General features: G+C 38.6%; 1 long non-coding RNA gene across 1 annotated transcript in view; it reads left to right on the forward strand.

The window, feature by feature from the left end:
- The window catches only part of LOC308607367, a 30,805-nt gene that overhangs the window by 2,136 nt on the left and 4,160 nt on the right, over positions 1 to 24,509 (forward strand). Inside the window, exon 2 of the long non-coding RNA XR_014013995.1 lies at positions 16,425 to 16,525. This is a non-coding gene — a long non-coding RNA (uncharacterized lncRNA). The remainder of the gene's footprint in view (positions 1 to 16,424; positions 16,526 to 24,509) is intronic.

Below are 24,509 nucleotides of genomic sequence, written 5' to 3' on the forward strand. Positions count from 1 at the left end.
AGGCTCTAGGTGTGCGGGCTTTAGTAGTTGCAGCACACGGGCTCAGTAGTTGCAGCACATGGGCCTTAGAGCACATGGGCTTCAGTAGTTGTGGCATGTGGGCTCAGTAGTTGTGGCATAAGGGCTCAGTAGTTGTGACACATGGGCTCTAGAGTGCAGGCTCAGTAGTTGTGGCACACGGGCTTAGTTGCTCCACAGCATGTGGGATCTTCCTGGACCAAGGATCAAACCCGTGTTCCCTGCATTGGCAGGCGGATTCCTAACCACTGCACCACCAGGGAAGTCTGAGTTGCTATCTTATTTCTTAACAAAGACAAGCAATGGCGTGAACTCTAAATAGACATGTTGCAAGTCGAAAAAACAGACCAGCAAGCAACAGGTGTGAATGAACAGAAGAGTATTTACTAATCAGGGGAGAAAACATCAGTTGGTAAGAGGTTGGAAAGGTGGGACAGGACTGAACTACAGTGGGTCCTGCCCAGGAAGGGAAACACCCTGGAGTCTCTGAGCAGAAGAATGACAAGAAGACAGTGTTTAAAATATTCATCTCATAGGGTAGATTTGAGCAAGGAGGGACAAGTAATAATGATTTGGGTAAGATACTACTATTACTATTTAAGGAACTAAAGAAGAGGACAGCTTTAGTCAAGAACTGTGACAGTAGAGATAGAAAGGAATAGTCCCAACAGCCATTGCGTGGGAAGAATTAACAGAACTTTCTGAATAACAGTGAGAAATGAAAATACAGCAAGGTGACAAGACTAACTGTCTAGAAGACTGTGGTACCTGTGACAGAAGCAGGGGAGTCAGAGGATTGGTGTTAAGGAGAAGAAAGAGATGGTTTTGGCATATTTTGTGTTGTAGTAGTTCTTTACTGCTTTTGAGTTACAAATCACTTCTTTTGAGAATCTGCCAGAATCAATGGATTCTTTTCTCAGGAAAAAAAAAATGGATTCATACTTATACATGTTATATGATTTGTAATGGACACCCATGGATTTGGCTGCTGGAGAGCTCTTGACCCCAGCTGGGCACATTAAAGCCCTTTCTGGAATTTTTGTACTTTATATCCAAAGGATCAAGTCAATCTCTCCCTAGTAACTGAAGCAATGGATGGTGTTAGCTGATGTGTTTCCTAACACATGAGCCCGAGAAACGAAGAATGCTCAAATGCATTTGCGTCCATGGATCCTTCACATTCCTATTCTTGGATTCCAGGACATTTCCTAGTCCTTTGTTGAAATTCCTCCATGGTTCAGCTTGTTTGAGCCACATTTGTGCCATTTATATGAGAGGTCTCATTAACTCACAGGTTAAAGGTATTAATTGAACCCCACCCATGGGCTCCAGGAAAGAACTCCTAATTTAAGGTAACTTGGAAATAGCTAGTAGAAAGATGGGATTTAGGTGAGAAAGGGAAGATAGTGAATACTCAAGGAGAGGGAATATAGCACAGGTGTATAAGAGCAAGGACCCTGGACCCAGACTGCACTCAAATCCTAACTCAACTGTTTACTAAATGCGTGAGCACAAGCAAGTTATTCTACATTTCTAGATTTCAGGATACTTATCTGTGGATTGGGGATTAAAAACTATACCTACCTTGTAGGGTGGATGTGAGGCTTAGGTTGGTACACGTGCAAGTACCTGGTCCATAGCAAGTCTCTATGGACTATTATCATTCAGTGTAACAGGCCTATACCTAGGCATTTCACATATGTTATATTATTTAATCTAATCCTCATAAAAACTTTACAGGATTGGAATTATTATGCCCATTTTACTAGATGAAAACATTGTGGCTCAAAATAACTTGCCCCAGATCCCACAGTAAGAGACAAAATCCAAATTAAAATATAGAATATTTGAATAGAAAATGAAGAGGAAGATTTTCCTTATAATTAATAGAGCATACTACCTATCCTAAGAATTAATGTGTATATATGTATATATACTAATTATGTATATATATATATATATTTATTTGCATCTATCTCATATAGCATCTATCGCATATAGATGCTGGAAATATATTTGTGAATTAAATTTATTAAATAATCCAGATCTGTAAAAAAGGGGATGAGAAGAGTGTTCATACCAACAAAACCATTCTAATCCATGTACAATTTTGCATATTAAAATTAAATATTGGCCCTCTGGAAGATACAATCATTTCTCATGATTTTAGTTAGCCTGAACCACACTTTCAGAGTCTAGTCCACTCTATGTTATGGACAAGCTAGAATTTGTGGACCTATAAAACTGAGGACAAGGCTCTGGACCTAGCTGACCTTTCAACCAAACTTCCTCAAAGAACCCTCACCTTCTTGCCATGCCCTTTCAATTCGTAACGACTTGAAACTGTGAAAATACATTTACCATTAAAACTCAGACACCCTAGGTTATGGCTGAACCTTGAGAACCACCTTTATTTGGGGAAAGGGAATTCAGCAAAGGATACAGAGAAGCAATAGGCAGAAAGCACATCTGTATGTCTGGTACTGTTTCAGGCACAGACCTCTTCCTCGCTTCTCTACAGAGTTTGAAGGTACTTAGTATTGATCATGTAAATTCTATAAAAGATGCCTGGAAGGGAAAAGGAGGGTAAATAAATTTCCATTTGGAACTCCCTATAGGTGGACCCCTAGTTTATTCCCTACCCATCCCTATGCAAATTTCTCAATACAATCCTGGTAATATATACAAAAGTTGACTATGAAAAAATTAAATGCACACATAATACAAGAGCATTTCCCCCAAAGAGCTGAAAGCAGTATTCAATGGCTATTTGCAGCTCACATTTAAGATAGGATCTTTGATAAAGTATTTCCAGCGTGTATTATATTTTCTAGCTTTGTCCTAACATCTACCTGACCGAGGATAGAGTCCCTGCTTTGTATATAGCTAATGACTCCGCCTTTGCTCAAGTGGGTTATGTTTAGGAAACCTATGCTTCTTATTACTAGTATCAGCACTTCCATTTTCTACTCATTTATAAATAGTGTAATAAAATATTCAAATAATTGCATAAACAAATACTGAAAACGGTGATGATGCTGAAAATAAACTCTTGACTGGTAGGCTACACCACTGTGTCAGAGCATAAAATGTTCATTCATCTGCAAAGGCATGAATATTATAATCCAATGTATTTTAAAATAACTGAGGAGTGGCATTGTATAAGAAAGTTGGAGTTGATCCGAAGTTGAAACTATAAACATTGATGACCACCTATTTTGCACTCGTACTTGACACATTTTTTCTTCAAGGACAACATACTAAAGGAATCACAACACTGTCATCATCAAGAGTATTTATTGTGCCCCAATACAAAGATGATGCCACTGACCCACCTCTAATAAGACATGAAGATTGAGTTGACTCTCCAGTATTGTGTGGGTTTTATTGAACCTGCCATATCCCCTCACTCAAAGCACCTAAGTAGTTGCAATGTAGTTAAATATTAAGAGAGGCAATCAGCAGCAAAGGGAGAATGATTGGCCTTTACAGAGAATGACCACACAATCATGGTTTAGTACCACAGTCCTTATCAATCAGCCATGAGTAAGAGTAAAGGTAAGAATGCAGTAGAGTTGTGTAAATTGTCTTTGTTTTCTTCACATAATGGAATACACTTAATTTCTTTTTAATCAAAAGAGGCCTTAGATAATTTTTTAAATTAATTTTTATTGGAGTATAGTTGATTTACAATGTTGTGTTAGTTTCTGCTGTACAGCAAAGTGAATCAGTTATATATACATATATCCACTCTTTTTTTAGGTTCTTTTCCCATATAGGTCATTACAGAGTATTGAGTAGTTCCCTGTGCTATACAGTAGGTTCTTATTAGTTATCTATTTTATATATAATAGTGTGTATATGTCAATCCCAATCTCCCAATTTATCCCTCCCCTGCCTTTCCCCCTTGGTAACCATAACGTTGTTTTCTACATCTGTGACTCTATTTCTGTTTTGTAAATAAGTTCATTTGTACCAAGGAAATGATTTTTTAATATAAGGGAATTATAGCTTTGTTGATGTGAAATGTAGAGATGTTTTAGTTATTAAAAAGAGGTGGAAGAAAGAAAAGGTAAGGGAAATGAAGGTTTCGATTGGTCCCGAAGCCCAAGTAACAATTTCTCTAGATTTAGTCGACCTGACACACAATGTGAAAGGAACAAAAGGAAGTAAAGAATCAGAATTCAGTAGAGGAAAAGGAAAGGAGGCATTTCAATATTACATTATCAACCTGATAATTGTAACAAAACTTCGTTTGTGTGAAACTCTGCTATCTGACAATCTCATCTATCTGAAGTACAGCAAGGAACCAAGGAAACAAAGGAGATGGAAAAAGACCTCTGTAGAAACAAAATAGAGCTCACCAAAGTCCATGCCCTAAAGATCACGCCCATTACTCCTAGAGATTTATCGAAGCCCTTTCTCAGAGGCTATTAATTTTTACTTGGATTCAATTTTAAAAGACCTGGCAATCTGGCTTCCAAACTCATAAAAAATTAAAAGCAGTAAACTAGAAGAGGGAGGAGAAACTATCCCATGTACGCATGCAGATAGCAGTGAGAAGAGAACACTGCAAGTCTGTAAGCAGGGCAGAGAGGAAAAGAGGCATAAAAATTGACTTAATGATCAAAAAAGCACAGCAATTTAGTGCCTTTAGCAAGGGAAAAACAGTTCTACGTACCTCCATAGAGCTTGGGGAAGAAACTTTTAAGTCTGAGTCTATATTAACCCTGAGTAATCAAGAAAATTAAAGTATATTCAATATACAGACATTCTCATAGTTTTGCAGCACTCAACGTTATGTAAGTAGTTCCATAAGGCACATAATGAAATTTTGAAGATATGAGAGATTTTATTTTATTTTTTTTGGCCACACGGCATGTGGTATCTTAATTCCCCAATCAGGGATCGAACCTGTGCCCTCTGCATTGAAAGCGCAGAGTCTTAACCACTGGACCGCCAAGTCCCCAAGATATGAGAGATTTCATATCACATTGAGAAATGCAAAGAAGTCAAGTGTGTAAATGAACACCGCAAAATAAGTGTACAAGGCCAGAGGTTGCCGGTTCAAGGAGATAATGGCCTTCCATGGTCAGTCTTGCATGGCTTTTGTCCCCATGCAGATTCTCGCTGCATCAGCTCATGTTATGACACTACTGTTTGTTTGTTCCCCATTTTGTTACTTTCTAATCATGTCCAAAAAGTGGCTAAGTGATGGGAAGAAGGCAGGACCGGTTTATAAGAGTAGGTAAAATGAATGAGAACAAAACATTAAAACTTTAAACAAGTCTGAAGATATTTTCACCCTACCTTGATTTTGTGTTATCCAGGACCTTTCAGGGGATATCTGTATTATGCATAAGATAGAGAATATCACTAATAGGAATATATTTTAAGGAACAATCCAAAATAGAACAAAGATTTATGCACAAAGATGTTCATCATGGCAGTATTTAGCATTTTAAAAATTGGAAGCAATCCAATTTACCAACCTTAAAAAATGGTTAAATAAAATATGGTACATAAAAATTTGATGGACAATTATGCAACCATAAAAATCATATTTTGGTAGTCAGGAAATTTGTATGACATAATTTTAAGTTAAAAAACAGGATACAGGGCTTCCCTGGTGGCGCAGTGGTTAAGAATCCTCCTGCCAGTGCAGGGGACATGGGTTCGAGCCCTGATCGGGGAAGATCCCACATGCCGTGGAGCAACTAAGCCTGTGCGCCACAGCTACTGAGCCTGTGCTCTAGAGCCAGTGCTCTGAAACAAGAGAAGCCACCACAATGAGAAGCCCGCTCACCACAACGAAGAGTAGTAGCCCCTGCTCACCGCAACTAGAGAAAGCCCACGCGCAGCAACGAAGACCCAACGCAGCCAAAAATAAATAAATAAAATAAATAAATTTATTTAAAAAAAATACAGGATACAGAATTGTATATGCAACATAATCTCTACAATGTACAGAATACATAGAAAGAAGATGAAAAGCTCTCATTAATAATGGCCACCAAAAAAAATTTTAAACCTAGGAAAAAACTATATATGCAATACCCACACAAAGAAAACTACAAATATTCACTGAAGGAAAATAAAAACTGCATAAACGAAAATGCATACCATGTTCCCTGATGGGAAGACTCACGATATTGTAAAGAAGCCATTTTGCCCAAATAATTTACAAATTCAATGTAATTCCAATCAAAATTATAATAGGATTTTTAACAAAATTGACATGCTAATTCTAAAATTCATCTGGAAGAGTATATACTTAAGAATAGCTAGATATTTTTTTAAGTATAATGAGGGGGCTCTTCCTACCAGATATCAAAATATATAATCACAGTGATTAAAGTGTGATATTGGGTCACAAATTAAAAAATAGATTAATGAAAGAGAATAGATCATCAACTACTGACACAAATATATGTGGGAGCATTTCAAATAATTGAAAATAGATGTCAGGACAATTGGTTATCCATTAAAAAAAAAAAAGATACATCTCTTACATCACACCATTCAAAAATAAATTAATTAACTTCCCCTCCCCAGAAACTGGCCTGGTCAGGGTCAAGGCCTGAAGAGCAAGGTTGAAAGCCAGCATGGCTGGGATGGGCAGAGCTGAAGCCAAGCAGACAGCAGGCCACAGGGACGGGGCAGAGGAAACGACATGGCAGGGAGATCTGTTATGTCCAGGGCTCTTGGGCAAACGGGGAAATAAAGGAAGATGGTGAGAGCAGGTTTTTCTTTTGGAGAAGGGAGTTGCAAATATGGAAAGTGAGAAGCCTAAAATGAACTGTATAATTTTGGATTGGAGGAATTGGTGTGAACTCAACATTTTATATATCTGTGTTCTAATTTGAATGCTTGTGCTAAGGTTATATAGGAGCATGCCCTTGTTTTTCAGAAATATACAGTGAAGTTTTTAGAGGTAAGGGCTTCATGTCCACAATGGATCAGATGTCTCAAATGGTTCAGAAAAAAAATACTACATATATATAACATATATGTAAGGTGGGGGACAGAGAAAAGATGAAGCAAATGTAATGAAATGATAATAATTGGGGAATCAAGGCACATAGGTTATGAGAGTTCATTATACTATTCTTGCAACTTTTCAGTGAGTTTGAAATTATTTTGGAATAAAAAGTCGTAAAAATAATTTCCAGATGTATCAAAAATCTAAATAATTCTACTTCCTGGAATCTATCCCCCAAATTTCTCACATATACACAAAGATGTTGTATATGTACGAGTTCATATTTAGAAATAATAATTAAAATGTAGGAAATATGCATCAATAGGGAATGGTTAAATAAATTATAGTATATCCATCCATGGAATGGTGTGTAGGCATAGAAAAGAATAAGGTAGATCTGTATGTACTGACAATACACTGACATGGAGAGATCTCCAGGTTGTATTAAATGGAAAAACAAGTGACAGACCAAGAGGTAGAGTATGATCCCATTTGTGTTTTTTTTTTTAAGTTTTTAAAAAATCTGCTGTGGGTGTCAGTTGTGTGTATCTGTGCATATCTATGTTTATAAACATATTTTTAAAATGGTCTGAAAGGATACACACCAGCTATTAGCAATGGTTAATTCTAGGGAAGGAGAATAGTATTACACTTTCCAAGTTTTCCATAGTGGCATGTAATACTTTATTATCAGTTGAAGAAAAGCCTAAGTACAAAAAGGCAGGAATGTATACGATACATTCTGAAAGATTTCCTCTCAAGGTGATTATAATATTTACTGCTGGGAATTACCTTGGGTTATCTGGAAAACTCCTAGTCCACACGCTGCATATAGGGAATTGACCTTCCAGTGGACTGTGCCCAGGAACACTTTGTCATTAATTTAATAGAGGATTAGGCAGCCGGCTGAGCCACTCCCTGCTTGCCAGGCCACCGTCCAGAAGTGAATTCCCTTGCAGCTCTCCAAAAAGAGGTCAAACAAGTCCCCAGGGACTCTCAACAGAAGGAAGTTGCCAAAGGCTAAATTTGGCATGCAAGCCAAGCCCTGGACTGGGATAAACTGTGCCAGCGCTTTTCAGTTACACTTTCAAGACCTCAATCAGAATATGCAGGACTAGATAGCTATTTTCAAGAGTGGCTTAGCAGCTCAAATTGGAAACAACTGTTCAAACCAGAGTTTGGGGATGAACTTGAAAATGTAAAATTCCTCCTCTGCCTCCTTAACCCCTATTATCTCTTATTTAAAGGATATTTAAATTCCCTTTCTTTTCTCTTGCTCCAAGCAATTTATCGTAGTGATATTCCTGCCAACCTGATCAGATTCTGCCATTCTTAAGACAGGAAAGAGAGACTAGCCATCTTTTTCATTTTTCGTTTTTAGGTATAAATGGCCAGTTTTGTATTTAAGTTGCTTTTGGGGGGGGTGCTTTTTTCTTATACAGTGTTTTACTGAGTTGTAATTCACATACCACTAGATTCATCATTCAAAGTGGATAATTCAGTGGTTTTTAGTATATTCACAGAGTTGAGCAACCATCACCACTATAGATTTTAGAATATTTCATCACCCCAAAAAGAAACCTTTTACCCGTTAGCCGTCACTCCCCATTTCCTCTCAATCCTTCCATCTCTAGGCAACCACTAATCCATTTCTTTCTCTATAGATTTGCTTATTCTGGACATTTCATATAAATGAAATCATTCAATATGTGGTCTTTTGTGTGTGGCTTCTTTTACATAGCACAATGTTTTTGAGGTTCATCTACGTTGTAGCATGTGTCAATATTCCATTCCTTTTTTTTTTCATTTTTTTGATTTTTTTTTTGGCTGCGTTGGGTCTTTGTTGCTGCGCATGGGCTTTCTCTAGTTGAGGCGAGCGGGGGCTGCTCTTCGTTGTGGTGCATGGACTTCTCATTGCAGTGGCTTCTCTTGTTGCAGAGCATGGGCTCTAGGTGTGCGGGCTTCAGTAGTTCTGGCTCGTGGGCTCAGAAGTTGTGGCTCACAGGCTCTAGAGTGCAGGCTCAGCAGTTGTGGCGCACGGGCTTAGTTGCTCTGTGGCATGTGGGATCTTCCTGGATCAGGGATCGAACCTGTGTCCCCTGCACTGGCAGGTAGATTCTTAACCATTGCACCACCAGGGAAGCCCTCCATTCCTTTTTGAGGCTGAATAATATTCCATTGTTTGGCTCTATCACATTTTATTTATCAATTCATCATTTTATGCATATTTGAGTTGTTTCCACTTTGGGGCTATTATGAATAATGCTGCTATGAATATTCATGTACCTGCTTTTGTGTGGATATACATTTTCAGTTTTCTTAGGTATATACCTAGGAGTAGAATTGCTGGGTCATATGGTAACTCCATTTTTAACTTTTTTTGGGGGGAAGAAGAGGTTCTCTGGTTTTCATTTCTTTTTTTTTTTGAATTTTTATTTTATATTGGAGTATAGTTGATTAACAGTGTTGTGTTACTTTCAGGTATACAGCAAAGTGATTCAGTTATACAAGTATCAGTTGTTTTTCAAATTCTTTTCCCATTTAGGTTATTACAGAATATTGAGCAGAGTTCCCTGTGCTATACAGTAGGTCCTTGTTGGTTATCAATTTTAAATATAGCAGTGCGTACATGTCAATCCCAAACTCCCAACCTATCCCTCCCCCCAGTAACCATCAGTTCATTCTCTGAGTCTGTTACTGTTTTGTAAATAAGTTCATTTGTATCATTTTTTTAGTCCACATATAAGTGATATCATATATTTGTCTTTGTCTCACTTACTTCACTTAGTATGCTAATCTCCAGGTCCATCCATGTTGCTGCTAGTGGCATTATTTTATTCTTTTTAATGGCTGAGTAATATCCCATTGTATATATGTAACATTTTTAACTTTTTGAGAAACTGCCAAACTGTTTTCCAAAGCAACTGCACCATTTTACATTCCTACCAGGAATATATGTAGGTTCCAATTTATCCATATCCTTTCCAACACTTAATGTTGTCCATTCTTTTCTTTTTTTGCGGTACGCGGGCCTCTCACTGTTGTGGCTTCTCCCGTTGCGGAGCACAGGCTCCGGACGTGCAGGCTCAGGGGCCGTGTCTCACGGGCCTAGCCGCTCTGCAGCATGTGGGATCTTCCCAGACCGGGGCACGAACCCGTGTCCCCTGCATCGGCAGGCGGACTCTCAACCGCTCTGCCACCAGGGAAGCCCAACATTCTCATTTTATAAAGAAATAAATGAAGGTTTAGCGAGATTAAATAATAGAACCAAGGTCATTAATCTAGTAAGCAATAAAGCCAGGATTCAAACTCAGGTCTCTCTGACTCCAAAGCACAGGTTCATGACCAAGAGCCGTTATTTTATATGTAAAGCCATGGTTATATGCATGCTTAGATCAATTTAATGATCAAAATAACAATCTAATCTCACTTATGTGGAAATTATTGACCTTCCACTATTGCATTCATATCCTTATTCCTCTTTAGCATTCCTAGTTAATTTCCAAATTTACTCTCTAATCTTCATGTGAGGTCTCATTTTCTCTCTGTCCATCTTCCCATACTCTAATCACATTGTTCTATTCAGCACACAAATTAGAAATGTTCAGTAAACAAGGAAGGCTTCTGCCTTGAAATAGCAACATTTATGGCAGTTCTCAGAAGGCCCTTTGTGAAACTCATTCCCTAGCTGTGTTCCTGGATTCAGGACTTACTGTGGCTCAGCCCGGAAGCCCATCAACACAGAAACTTATTGGAGGAGGAGGAAGGGCCAAAGCAGATGTATATTCATGACAAGATGGACCAGTGGTGCCAGAGGAATTTGCTGAGTGGGGATGGAGAAGTGAAGAGCTGTTTGTTCTTCATAAGAGAGCGTGGCTGTGCTTTTTCCAAAAAATGGAAAGGAAGCCAGCTGACCAGGGTCATCTCTAGCAGTGACACATTTGGGGACATAGAGAATGGGCACAAGAGAATTCTTCACAAATGGGGCTAGGCTGGCAGTCACTGCCAGGGGCTAGCCTAAAGTATGTTTGAATGAGGGCATTTCTGGACTCCTCAGACCCATGTAGATTGTTTAGGCAAGGAACAATCCCTGTCCACGGTTATTCATCTGAATAGTGACCGAAAGTTTTGAGAAGAACCTCGCCAAATGATAGAACTTTAACTTAATTTAACATGCAGATTTCTTTTAATTATTGGACTGAAATTATCTTTTCATAATGGCATGGCACTTCAAATAATCAGGATGCACTGTGTTCAGGATCTAATTTCCCAAATGGCAGCGTGCTATTCATTTCAAAAGTAATTCACTTGGGACTTCCCTGGTGGCACAGTGGTTAAGAATCTGCCTGCCAATGCAGGGGACATGGGTTCGAGCCCTGGTCTGGGAAGATCCCACATGCCACGAAGCAACTAAGCCCGTGCACCACAACTACTGAGCCTGTGCTCTAGAGCCCATGAGCCACAACTACTGAGCCCATGTGCCACAACTACTGAAACCCGTGCACCTAGAGCCCATGCTCCACAAGAGAAGCCACTGCAATGAGAAGCCTGCGCACCACAATGAAGAGTAGCCCCCACTCGCCACAGCTAGAGAAAGCTCACGTGCAGCAATGAAGACCCAGCACAGACATAAATAAATAAATAAATAAAAGTAATTCACTTTGCAGTGAGTTTTCCCCATTACACTCATATGGCAGAAATTATTGAAAATAATAGCCTAGGAACTGGGATCGTCACTGAATCAGCTAAGGGGTCTGACTGGACTGTTGACAGTGAAGGTTATTTCTGTTGAAAGAGGAGAATTCCACACTATTTCAAAAATAAACATATTTGATGTCTTCTATCAACTACCCCCTGCCTCTCTTTAGCCTCACATATTCCCTCCATTTCTCAAGCCTGTCTGTACATAGTTGCCTGAACGTGACTTACTATTTTCATTCTGTGCTTTGCGTGTTCTTCTCCCTGCTTGGAAAAATCTATGCCCTTTCTCTTCCATATATTCCCATCTAACCTTCAAAACCAGAAGATACCTCTTTTCACGTCTTCTCTAATAATCACATCCCAAGTGTGATCATTTATTATTTCTAGTTTCCTTATCTATTGCAGCTTTACTCTACACTATACCATATTTTCTTGCAGTTATTAAACTATTTCTTTGGATTTCATCTCAAATTGTGTGTATGCTTTAGCCTCCAGTTCGATTTTACATTTTTTGGAGAGTTCAAGAGCTGTGCCTTTTATTTCTTAACATCCAGGAATAGTACAAAGACTCACATTAACATAAAATAAATACCATACCTCTGATAAACTCCAACCAGCCTTATACGTTTGACAGTGATAACAAGAAAGATTTTGTTAAACAGGTATCAAATCAATTTCAAAAGATTAAAGATGTAATATGAACATCTAATCTGTCCCTCATGGTTGTTTCATCTAAGAAGTTATTAAAACTTTTCTTATGTATGTTTATAGTAATTACCTTTATCAAATCTCAGTATAACAGTTTATTAACTAATGGATGGAAGGTTCTGTCCTAGAAAACAGCAAGGTCATCTCACTCATTACCAATTTATTCTTCAACAAATTTATTCAACAAACATTTATTGAGCACATACTATATAGATAACATATAGGAGACACTTTGAAAGGACATTAAATTTGCACTCTGTTTGAGAAACCAAGAACCACAAAGCAAAATAAAAACAAAAAATAACACAAAAAGTTGTCAGTTTAAGTTCTGAATAAGTGAGCCATACAACGTGGTGATGAGTTAGAGGGGTAGGAGAAGAGATATAAATGAAGGAATAGTCAGTGAACTCTTCTGAAGATGTTATGATGTAAATTAGCCTCAAAGGATGGGCAAGGGAGAGACAATAGGCCCAGAGACAAGAAAGTAAATGCCGTGTTTGATTGATGGTGTTTGGTCTATCTCTATGAAAGGGTATAGAAAACCTTTTTAAACATCACAAGACACTATTATTCCACATAGTTTTGGAAGTTTTAGCCACAGCAATCAGAGAAGAATAAGAAATAAAAGGAATCCAAATTGGAAAGAAGTAAAACTGTCACTCTTTGCAGATGACATGATACTATACATAGAGAATCCTAAAGATGCTACCACAAAACTACTAGAGCTAATCAATGCATTTGGTAAAGTAGCAGGATACAAAATTAATGCACAGAAATCTCTTGCATTCCTATACACTATGATGAGAAATCTGAAAGAGAAATTAAGGAAACACTCCCATTTACCATTGCAACAAAAAGAATAAAATACCTAGGAATAAGCCTACCTAAGGAGACAAAAGACCTGTATGCAGGAAACTATAAGACACTGATGAAAGAAATTAAAGATGATACAAACAGATGGAGAGATATACCATGTTCTTGGATTGGAAGAATCAACATTGTGAAAATGACTATACTACTCAAAGCGATCTACAGATTCAATGCAATCCCTGTCAAACTACCACTGGCATTTTTCACAGAACTAGAACAAAAAATTTTCACAATTTGTATGGAAACACAAAAGACCCCAAATAGCCAAAGCAAACTTGAGAAAGAAAACCAGAGCTGGGGGAATCAGGCTCCCTGACTTCAGACTATACTACAAAGCTACAGTCATCAAAATAGTATGGTACTGGCACAAAAACAGAAATATAGATCAATGGACCAGGGTAGAAAGCCCAGAGATAAACCCACGCACATATGGTCACCTTATCTTTGATAAAGGAGGCAAGAATATACAATGGAGAAAAGACAGCCTCTTCAAAAAGTGGTGCTGGGAAAACTGGACAGCTACATGTGAAAGAATGAAATTAGAACACTCCCTAACACCATACACAAAAATAAACTCAAAATGGATTAAAGACCTAAATGTAAGCCCAGACACTATAAAACGCTTAGGGCTTCCCTGGTGGTGCAGTGGTTGAGAGTCTGCCTGCCGATGCAGGGGACACAGGTTCGTGCCCCAGTCTGGGAAGATCCCACATGCCGCAGAGCAGCTAGGCCCGTGAGCCATGGCCGCTGAGCCTGCACGTCCGGAGCCTGTGCTCTGCAACAGGAGAGGTCACAACAGTGAGAGCCCCATGTAAGGCAAAAAAAAAAAAAAAAAAAATCTCTTAGAGGAAAACATAGGCAGAACACTCTATGACATAAACCATGGCAAGATCCTTTTTGATCCACCTCCTAGAAAATGGAAATAAAAAAAATAAACAAATGGGACCTAATGAAACTTAAAAGCTTTTGCACAGCAAAGTGAACCATAAACAAGACGAAAAGACAGCCCTCAGAATGGGAGAAAATATTTGCAAATGACACAACTGACAGGATTAATCTGCAAAATTTACAAGCAGCTCATGCAGCTCAATATCCAAAAAACAAACAACCCAATCCAAAAATGGGCAGAAGACCTAAGCAGACATTTCTCCAAAGAAGATATATAGGTTGCCAACAAACACATGAAAGGATGCTCAACATCACTAATCATTAGAGAAATGCAAATCAAAACTACAATGAGGTATCACCTCACACCAGTCAGAATGGCCATCATCAAAAAATCTAGAAACAATAAATGCTGGAGAGGGTGTGGAGAAAAGGGAACTCTCTTGCACTGTTGATAGGAATGTAAATTGATACAGTCACTATGGAGAACAGTATGGAGGTTCCTTAAAAAACTAAAAACAGAACTACCATACGACCCAGCAATCCCACTACTGGGCATATACCCTGAGAAAACCATAATTCAAAAAGAGTCATGTACCACAATGTTCACTGCATCTCTATTTATAATAGCCAGGACATGGAAGCAACCTAAGTGTCCATCGACAGATGAGTGGATAAAGAAGATGTGGCACATATATACAATGGAATATTACTCAGCCATAAAAAGAAATGAAATTGAGTTATTTGTAGTGAGGTGGATGGACCTAGAGTCTGTCATACAGAGGTAAGTAAGTCAGAAAGAGAAAAACAAATACCGTATGCTAACACATATATATGGAATTTAAAAAAAAAAAGGTTCTGAAGAACCTAGAGGCAGGACAGGAATAAAGACACAGACATAGAGAATGGGCTTGAGGACACAGGGAGGGGGAAGGGTAAGCTGGGATGAAGTGAGAGAGTGGCATGGACATATATACACTACCAAATGTAAAATAGATAGCTAGTGGGAAGCAGCCACATAGCACAGGGAGATCAGCTCGGGGCTTTGTGACCACCTAGAGGGGTGGGGTAGGGAGGGTGGGAAGGAGATGCAAGAGGGAGGGGATATGGGGATATATGTATATGTATAGCTGATTCACTTTGTTATACAGCAGAAACTAACTCACCATTGTAAAGCAATTATACTCCAATAAAGATGTTAAAAAAATAAAAATAAAAAATAAACATCACAAGACATCTTTATTATTATTGTTTTGAACACTAAATACTCATTTAGATATCTTCTTTCTGGTGCTGTTTGTTCCTTCCTGCATTTCTGGGCTTCTAGCTCAGATTCTTTGGACTTCTACTTGAAGAATTCTTTATATTATTTCTTTTAGTGTATATCTGCTGACTGTGAACTCTGTAGGTTCTTATTTTTATGAAGATGTCACTGTTTTACCTTAATTTTTGATGAATATTTTTTGTTAGGATTCTAAGTTTGCTGTAATTCTTTCCACTCTAAAGATGTAATATCATTGTCTTCTGGTTTCCATCATTTATTTTGGAAAAGTTAGCTGTCTGTTTTACTGTAGCTCATTTAAAGATAATGTACCTTTTTTCACTCTGGCTAATTTTAACATTTTTATATTAGCATTTAGTTTTCAGTGGTTTGACTAAGTGTGGTTTTCCTTGTATTAATCCTGCTTCAGATTCATAGAGTTTATTGATTCTGTACCTTAATGTCTTCTGTTAGTTTGGGGAAATTCTTGGCTAATATCTCTTCAAATGTGGCTCTTGCTGCATTCCTTGTCTCTGTTCCTTCTAAGACTCCAGTGATAATCATAATAGTATCTTTCATCGTGTCCCATATGTCTCTTACATTCTTTTTTCTATATTCCATACTTTTTTTCTCTGTGCTTCAATCTGGATATTTTGTACTGCTCTATCTTCCCGTTCAGTAATCTCTGCTGCTAGGTCTAATACTGTTAAACCCATCCATTGGATTCTTAATTTAGTTATTATACTTTTTAATTCTAAGATTCACAATTAATTCTTTTTATTAATACCAGTTCTCTGCTGATATTCTCCATATTTTCATCTAATTCCTTAAACATACTAACTACATTTTTTTTTTTACAACTGTGACTAAATAAATAATACAAGTATGTTTGTCCCCTATAGGTTTACTTCCATGGTCTGTTTTGTCTCTTGATTTTCAGTCATTTGGTCCTGTTTCCTGGCATTATTGATTTTTCTTTTTTTTTTTTTTGAATGCTAGACTTTATAAAATTTTAAGACTCTGGATGATGGTACTCTCCTCCAAAGAAGAATTCACCTTCTGGCAGTGAGATACACTTCAGGCATATCACCTTTATCCAGGTAAGACTGGCTTGCCCTAATTCAAGGGCATAGCCCTTTCAGGACTTTTACTTTAAAACCTTCTTTGTTTTTCGGAGTCCTTTCTCCTTGACAGATCCTGTAATGGTTAATTTTATGTGGCAATTTGACTGGGCTAAGGGGTGCCCAAATAGCTGATAAAAACATTATTTCTGGGGGAGTCTATAAGGGTGTTTCCTGGAGACATTAGCATGTGAATCAGTAGACTGGGTAATGAAGATTGCCCTCACCAAAATGGGCAGGCATCATCCAATCTGTTGAGGGTCTGAATAGAACAAAAAAGTGGAGGAAGGGTGAATTCTCTCTCTCTCTCTCTCTCTCTTCTTGAGCCAGAAGGTTCATCTTCTCCTGCCCTCCGACATTGGTGCTTCAGGTTCTTGGGCCTTCAGATTCCAAGGCTTATACCAGTGGATCCCCACTCTCAGGCCTTCAGCCTTGGACTGGGAGTTAATCATCGGTCCCTCTGGTTGTCAGGCCTTCAGAGTTGAACTAAATTATACCACCAGCTTTCCTGGACCTCCAGCTTGCAGATGGAAGATCATGGGACTTCTTGGCCTCCATAACTCCTTGAGCCAATTTCTATAATAAATCTTGGGAATTCCCTGGCGGTCCAGTGGTTAGGACTCTGCACTTCCACTGCAGGGGGCACAGGTTTGATCCCTGGTTGGGGAACTAAGATCCCACAAGCTGCACAGCCAAAAAAAAAAAAAAAAACAAAGAATTGCTATAATAAATCTGTTCTTTTATCTATCAACCTACCTACCTATCTATCTATCTATCTATCTATCTATCTATTCATCCATCCTATTGGTTCTGTTTCTCTGGAGAACCCTGACTAATACAACTATGAACTCCAACTTTTGTCTCCCAGGACAATCTTAAAATAATACTACTAGTACTAATACTACCACCGTTATGGATAATAAAAACATTTAAACATTTTTTACTAATGTTCTGCTTCCCTGTTTTATAGTTGGACTACATCTACATTGTCGGAGCATATAGCCATTATATATCATACTCTCTCTCCTTTAACCCTCACTTAGTCTTAGTTATACCAGAAACTGTATTTAATGCTCACCGCCAATCCTTACGTTGATGTCTCCCCAGTCATTTTGTTTGTCTGAAGCTCATTTGCCAGTATATTTCTCAGGAAAGGCTCATGGGAATAATATTTCTTGAGTTCATAGATGTTGAGTTCATAAATATCCAGTAATTTTACTAGAATTTGTCATTCTGTGTTTATGGTATATTCTATCAGTGTGTCATTTCAAATTTTTTTTTCAGAAAGGTTTTCTTAAATATAGTTTTAGTATTAGTTCTGTTCCCTTACTTTTGTTTTCTTCTTTAGGGACTTCTGTCATCTGTATTTTGGATCTTCTTGTCATCTATATTTTGGATCTTCTTGGTTACTCTTCAATATCTCTCACTTTCTTTCAAATCCTTTTTTGTCTCTTCATCTAAAATTTTTAAAAAATATTTTCTTCTATTTCACTGATTTCTCTTCAGGCACTAGTGTTCGATTTATTTGCTCTTATTTCCTTTCTAGAATACTCTTTATTTCTTAAATTATTGTTTCTTTATTTCTTATTATTTCCTGGATCCAATCACTTCTTCTCTGAGTTTCAGATTCTTATTTCTGTTATTTCATATCTTTTATTATTTTCTTAATGTCTTTTAGCTCATTTGGAACTACTAGGTTAACTCTCGTTATCTGTTTTGTGGGTATGTCTTTCTGGAGTGCTTTCATTGTCTGTAGGGATGTTACTCAGCTTTGTCTCCCCTTCTTTTTCTTTATAAAAACTACGCAGCCTTGATATTTTTCTGTTGCTTCTTTAATGTCAAATTAGTTTTCCTGAATTTTTGTTATAAGGTGGTGTTCAAGAAAGCTTTCCTTGGGGACTTCCCTGGTAGCACAGTGGTTAAGAATCCGCCTGCCAATGCAGGGGACTTGGGTTCAACCCCTGGTCAGGGAATTAAGATCCCACATGCTGTGGGGCAACTAAGCCCATGCGCCACAACTACTGAGCCTGCGTGCCACAACTACTGAAGCCTGTGGGCCTAGAGCCCGTGCTCTGCAACAAGAGAAGCCACCGCAATGAGAAGCCTGTTCACAGCAACAAAGAGTAGCCCCTGCTCGCCACAACTGGAGAAAGCTCCACGCAGTAACAAAGACCCAACGCAGCCAAAAATAAATAAAAAATTTTTTTTAATTTACAAGAAACCTTTCCTTACTTCACAGAACTTCCTCTCTTGATTTTGGGGACTGTCAAAAGATAAGGCAACTTGCTTTATAATATTACACCGCTTTGGTCTGGAGCTTTTCTTTCCCTCCTTTCTTGTCCATGTCCCGTTCAACTTTTATTCTACTCCAAGTAGTTTCTCTTTGGTTTGGGGTTCTGTCCTGCAAAGCAGTTGGTTTTCAGAGTTCATAGGAGCTAGGTTGCTCCAGCTTCATCAGACCTTTTTTCCCATGGGCTTTATACTGGTTTTGGTCAAACCTCTCCCAGTTTCAGCTGATGTCCTCAAATTGCCTTGCCCTCTTCTCAGTCGATACCCACTGGCTATTTTGGAGTCCTCCTGTTCTCAGATCTAGGTGCAACTTCCTTATCCTTTCTCTCACACAGACACTGACACCACGCAGATCTTGGGGCTATTGATGGTTTGTACCCTCCTACTTGTATTTTGGAGTTCGTGAGTATAGTTTGTTCTTGGTTTTGTTGTAAATGTTGTTCATGGGTTTTAGGTTTTGCTATCCATTTGTCCTCTCTGTTTCTATGTAAGGATTCAGAGAGAATGAAAATCTATGCTGATGTTGTCATCTTCCCAGAATCCTCTCCTGAGTTAATTCAATTATAAGTGTATTTTGTATTACAGTTCCTGTGGGAGACTGCTCATAACTTACGGGTGTTGACATTTTGCTTCTACTTGGGTCTGAGAAGGTTAAGGGCTTTAAATCGTAGCTGTTTATGATACCACGATTAATGACCAAACATAAGGAAGCTAAAAATATGAACATAGTAAATTGCCAACTCACATGAATTAAAAAACAACAACAAAAAAACACAACATTTAAATTTAATTACAGCAGAAATATTTCTGAGGATTTGGGGATTGCTTTTAACAACAAATAAAAGAAACCATTTGTGTATATATACTCAGAATTAACACAATGCAGCTTTCTTTTATGGGGTACATATGCATAAATAACTTGCATAAAAGCTCCATAGGAAATAACATATTTGCATATATTGTTGTGAATTTTATTTAAATTTTATTACTCTGGTAGTTAGGAAATTGTAACAACTGGCAAAAAAAAATTGATTTTCAGTAGGCAGGCAGTCAATCGATACTATCATTAGCTCTAAAGAGCACCTAGCATGGACCTTTAGAACTAAAAAAAGTCCCAAGTGGTCATCTTGTCCTGACCACAGCCTCAAGAATCTTTCTAACTCAACATGTTTAAGTACAAACAACTTTTTTTATTGAAGTATAGTTGATTTACAATGTTGTGTTATTTTCAGGTGTACAGCAAAGTGATTCAGTTTTATATATATTCTTTTTCCTATTCTTTTCCATTATAGGTTATTACAAGATATTGAATATAGTTCCCTGTGCTATACAGTAGGCCCTTGTTGTTTATCTATTTTATATATAGTACTATATATCTGTTCATCCCAAACACCTAATTTATCCCTTTCTCCCTCCACCTTACCCCTTTGGTAACCATAAGTTTGTTTTCTATATCTAGTACAGACAATTTTTAACTATTAACAATATCTGTAAGAAATAGGTTTTTGGTTTTGCTATCTAGTTTTTCTACCAGATGAACTAAGGTGTTCTGACAACAAGCATAATCAACAGAAACAATACTTAAGCATGACTTCAAAAAATTATGATAGAGCTATAGTAGCTAGGAAACAGCAGCACAGATAGTGCAGTGAAAAGGAATAGTTGAATAGCCAGGGGTAACTCTAGGGCCATGTTATGATGCTATGCGAGTGGCATTGCACATGGTTGCCATAGCTACAGAGCTGCACAAGCTATAGACACGCAGACCCTGTGTACCCACCCACTCTGCTGCCACTGCTTTCCACACCTGCCCCTCTGAGTTTTCTGCAGCTCCAGCGTAAGGAGAAAAAGGCCATATGGCTTAAATCAAAATATTTTTTTCACTTCTAAAAATCAGAATACCAGAGATACAGAGCAGAAGGCAAGGAAGCATTGGAAAACACTTCTTTCCCAAGGGTCAGGAGGTTTCAGAACATCCATTCCAGGAGGAAAGGCTGGTGACCTTTAGTCACCCACCTCCATGTCTACTTTCGTGTTCCTTTTTACCCTCTATTCTTCTCCTGGCAACACAGATCCTGTCTCTGCCTTCCCCACCCCCAACTCCCTGTCTTGACAGCAGCACCAGGGAGAGTTATAATATTATTTGAAGGAATATATGTGGGTTAAAGTGCTAGAGTAGGGATTAGATATTTTGGTAGTCTGTTTTCTTCCACTGGGATTAAAGAAATTATTTTGGATGCCACTGACAGCTTTAAAGCAAAACCAGGATAAGCTAAAGAAAAAAAAATGGTTGTTGGGGGTAGAGATTGGGGAGAAAAAACAAAGAACAGAAAAGAGAAGCATCTTGGGTATAATTAGGGAGGTCCCTAGGTATCACCCTGAATTTGGGGGTGGAGAGGTGGGCAATGAGAAACACATGTTGGGGAGGGTGCCCAGGGGGGCATTTAATTTTCCCTGGTGTACTCTTCCTGGTGAAATGACTTGTACTTGGTCAACTGGGGGACTTACTTCTTCACATTCATGAATATCATAATGCAAATCAAATGGTTGAGGTACTTTCTGAACCTAGGGATTTCAGATGAAGTCTCCAGACCCTTTATGCACACATTCTTTCTCTGCTCATCCCATATAAGCCAGTCCTGTCCTAAATATATTAAAATGGTGTGGCAGAGAGGAAACATGGCTTTGCTGTTTGCATTAGTTTCCTAGTTAGTTGCCATAACAAAAAAAAAAACACAAACTGGGTAACTTAGAACAACAGAAATTTATTCTCTCACAGTTCTGGAGGTTGGAAGTCCAAAATCCTACTTCCTCTGAAACCTGTTGGTGAATCCTTCCTTGCCTGGTCTTAGCTTCTGCTGGTTTGCCTGCAATCCTTGGTATTCCTTGGCTCGCAGATATATCACTCCAATCCAGCATTATCGCATGGAGGTCTCCCTGGGTCTCTTCACATGGTGTTGTTTTTTAGAAGGACACACAGCAAACTGGATTAGAGGCCCACTCTACTTCAGTATGACCTCACCCCTGACCTCTTACACAATCTGAGCTTAGTTATTCTTTTAAGAAAAATGTAGTTTATTATATTTTAAGCAGCATTTCTATGTTCAGGGACTTGGGAATGGGGCTATTTTATTTTGTTTTATTTTTGTGGCCATACCTCGCAGCTGGCATGATCTTAGTTCCCTGACAAGGGATTGAACCCATGCCCCCTGCAGTGGAAGCACAGAGCCCTAACCACTGGACTGCCAGGGAAGTCCCTGGGACTCTTTACCTCCATTCTCCATATTGAGCAGAATTTCCTATACCTTTTAAGATGAATAGCCTTTAAATGAATGAGTTCAATAAGATGATAGCTAGTAGGTTATGAAGAGTCAAGAAAGATTTTTTTAAAGAGGAGAGACATGAGCATATATACATCTGCACAAGGAAAGAGACCATGGACAAGGGAGAAATGGAAGATACGGGAATGAGAGGGAATAATCGTGTAGGAACAAGGCTAGAATCAAGAATGGAAGATCTTAGGATGTGGACCACAGGCAGAGGGATTAGCTTTGAACAAGAGTAGCTTCACCTCTTCCTTAGGAACAGGAAAGCAGGAAAGAAAGGGTGCAGGTTTATTTACGTTCTTGGAGAGAGTCTGGAAATTGGGGCCAGATACCTCTCCTTTCTCTGAGGTTGGATGTAAGGTGAGCAATGGAGATGGAAGCCTGGGGAGCATTGAAGCTTCGCAGTATCAGCTGTGAGGAATGGGAGAGTGAGTCAAATATGTATATACAATGGAATTCTAAATAGACAAACTGAGGTTGGAAACCATGCATTTATAATGCCACCAATACAGTGGCCAGGTAACGTATTTAGGGCTGGTTAAACCCTAAACTGCCCATGTATAGGAGTAGAGAAGTACACAGTTGGGTTGGTAGAGGGTTAGAGTTTGCAAGGCAGTTACAAATAAAGAAAAATCAGGGAAAGATACAGAGGATGGGAAGCAAGTGGATGAAGCGATGGAATACAGAAGTTGAGCTGACCATGAACTAAACCCATCCTCAAATTATAACACGAAAATGGAACATACTGGACCATGGTTAGTGACAATGCCCCAGTGGCACAGTCAGACCTCTAGAAATGGAAGCATCACTCAGGATACAGTGTTGCTGCTGTGAACACATTTTCTTCCTATCCCTTAGGTAACAATTGCCCTGTCATTGTGGTGACAGGTACGTTCTGGTTTTGCTTTTGCTAATCTTGATACAGAGATTCACTGTCTCCAGAAGTCTTTAAGCTCCCCAAGAGTGAGCATGAGGTTGGTGTGGCCCTCATTCACCCCTATTGGGCAGAGCCCTTGTACCAGGCCATTAAATAGGCCTTTGACCTTTGGATCAGGTATACAACCTTGACCCAATCAGCTGAGGCCAGGGTGATGCCGTCACATGGCAGGCCTGTACTTGACGCATAAGGGACCTCTCAGAAAGGTCAAAGACTTTCCACAATACTTTCCAGAAGGAATAAAACTGCAGGCAGAACTGTTCTCATAAACATTGGAATAGCATTTCTCCTCCTGGACTTCATGACAGATCTCCATCCATTTCTTCTCTCCAATTTGGGGAGCTGGACACAGTTCAAAAAATACCCTATATAGAGCACCTCATTTTGTAAGTTGCATATGTTGTATCTGCTTGGCATTTACTCCACCCACACCCCCTATTCACATACACACATAAATTAGCTCATATATATATATATATATATATATATATATATATATAAAACACCCCTGGCTCCCATTTTTGAGATGGAAATAAATTATTTTCTACACATAGTTTTCTTCCTGGCATGCTGACGTTAACAGTAGTAACGTAGAATCTTCCAAAGTGTGATAAAATGAATGGTTTCAGTTTCAAGGTGAGATTTTTTTTTACCACTTAATATAAAACATTTTGGCAATGTCTCTCTATTTATACTATCTAGAGCAGGGTTCTGCAAACTCTTTCTGTAAGGGACCAAATAGTAACTATTTTAGGTTTTATATCACAAACACTATCCATCACAACCACTCAACTCTCTCATTGTAGGACTAAAGCAGCTGTAGACAATATGTAAATCAATGAGTATGGCTGTGTTCCAGTAAAACTTTATTTACAAAAGCAGACAGCAGGCTGGACTTGGCCCAAAGCTGTAGTTTACCAATTCCCAATCTAGAGGATAATTATTTATGGTTTCTTCTGTTTGGCTGGGTAAGAGCTGAACCTCCCAATAGTAGTGGTTTTTCTAACACATGGCCTGGAGGTTCACTGTTCTATTGACTTTCCTTACGTTGATTAAGTTATTCAATAATAAATAACTGAAGGTCACCACATCACACAACTCTGGAGTCATGCAGTGCCTAGCCTGTGTGGCCAAATGCAGCAGCACTGAATGTATTTACAGTGATTTTTCTGCTGTTCCAATCTGAGACCAGATTAAGGCAAAGGAATAGGTAGTGTGTTCATTCATTTATCCTTCCCACGTATTAGTTCAGACACTGTGACAACTGCCAATAAATATATCAAACAAGGTCCTTGTCCTCAAGGAGCTTGTGGTTTAGTAAGGTGTTTGCTAGGACTGCCGTAACAAAGTACCACAAACTAAGTGGCTTTAAAAAAACAGAAATTTAATGTCTCAGAGTTCTGGAGGCTAC

The sequence above is a fragment of the Mesoplodon bidens genome (assembly GCF_964165515.1).
Source record: "Mesoplodon bidens genome assembly, chromosome: 19".
NCBI classification, from domain to species: domain Eukaryota; kingdom Metazoa; phylum Chordata; class Mammalia; order Artiodactyla; family Ziphiidae; genus Mesoplodon; species Mesoplodon bidens.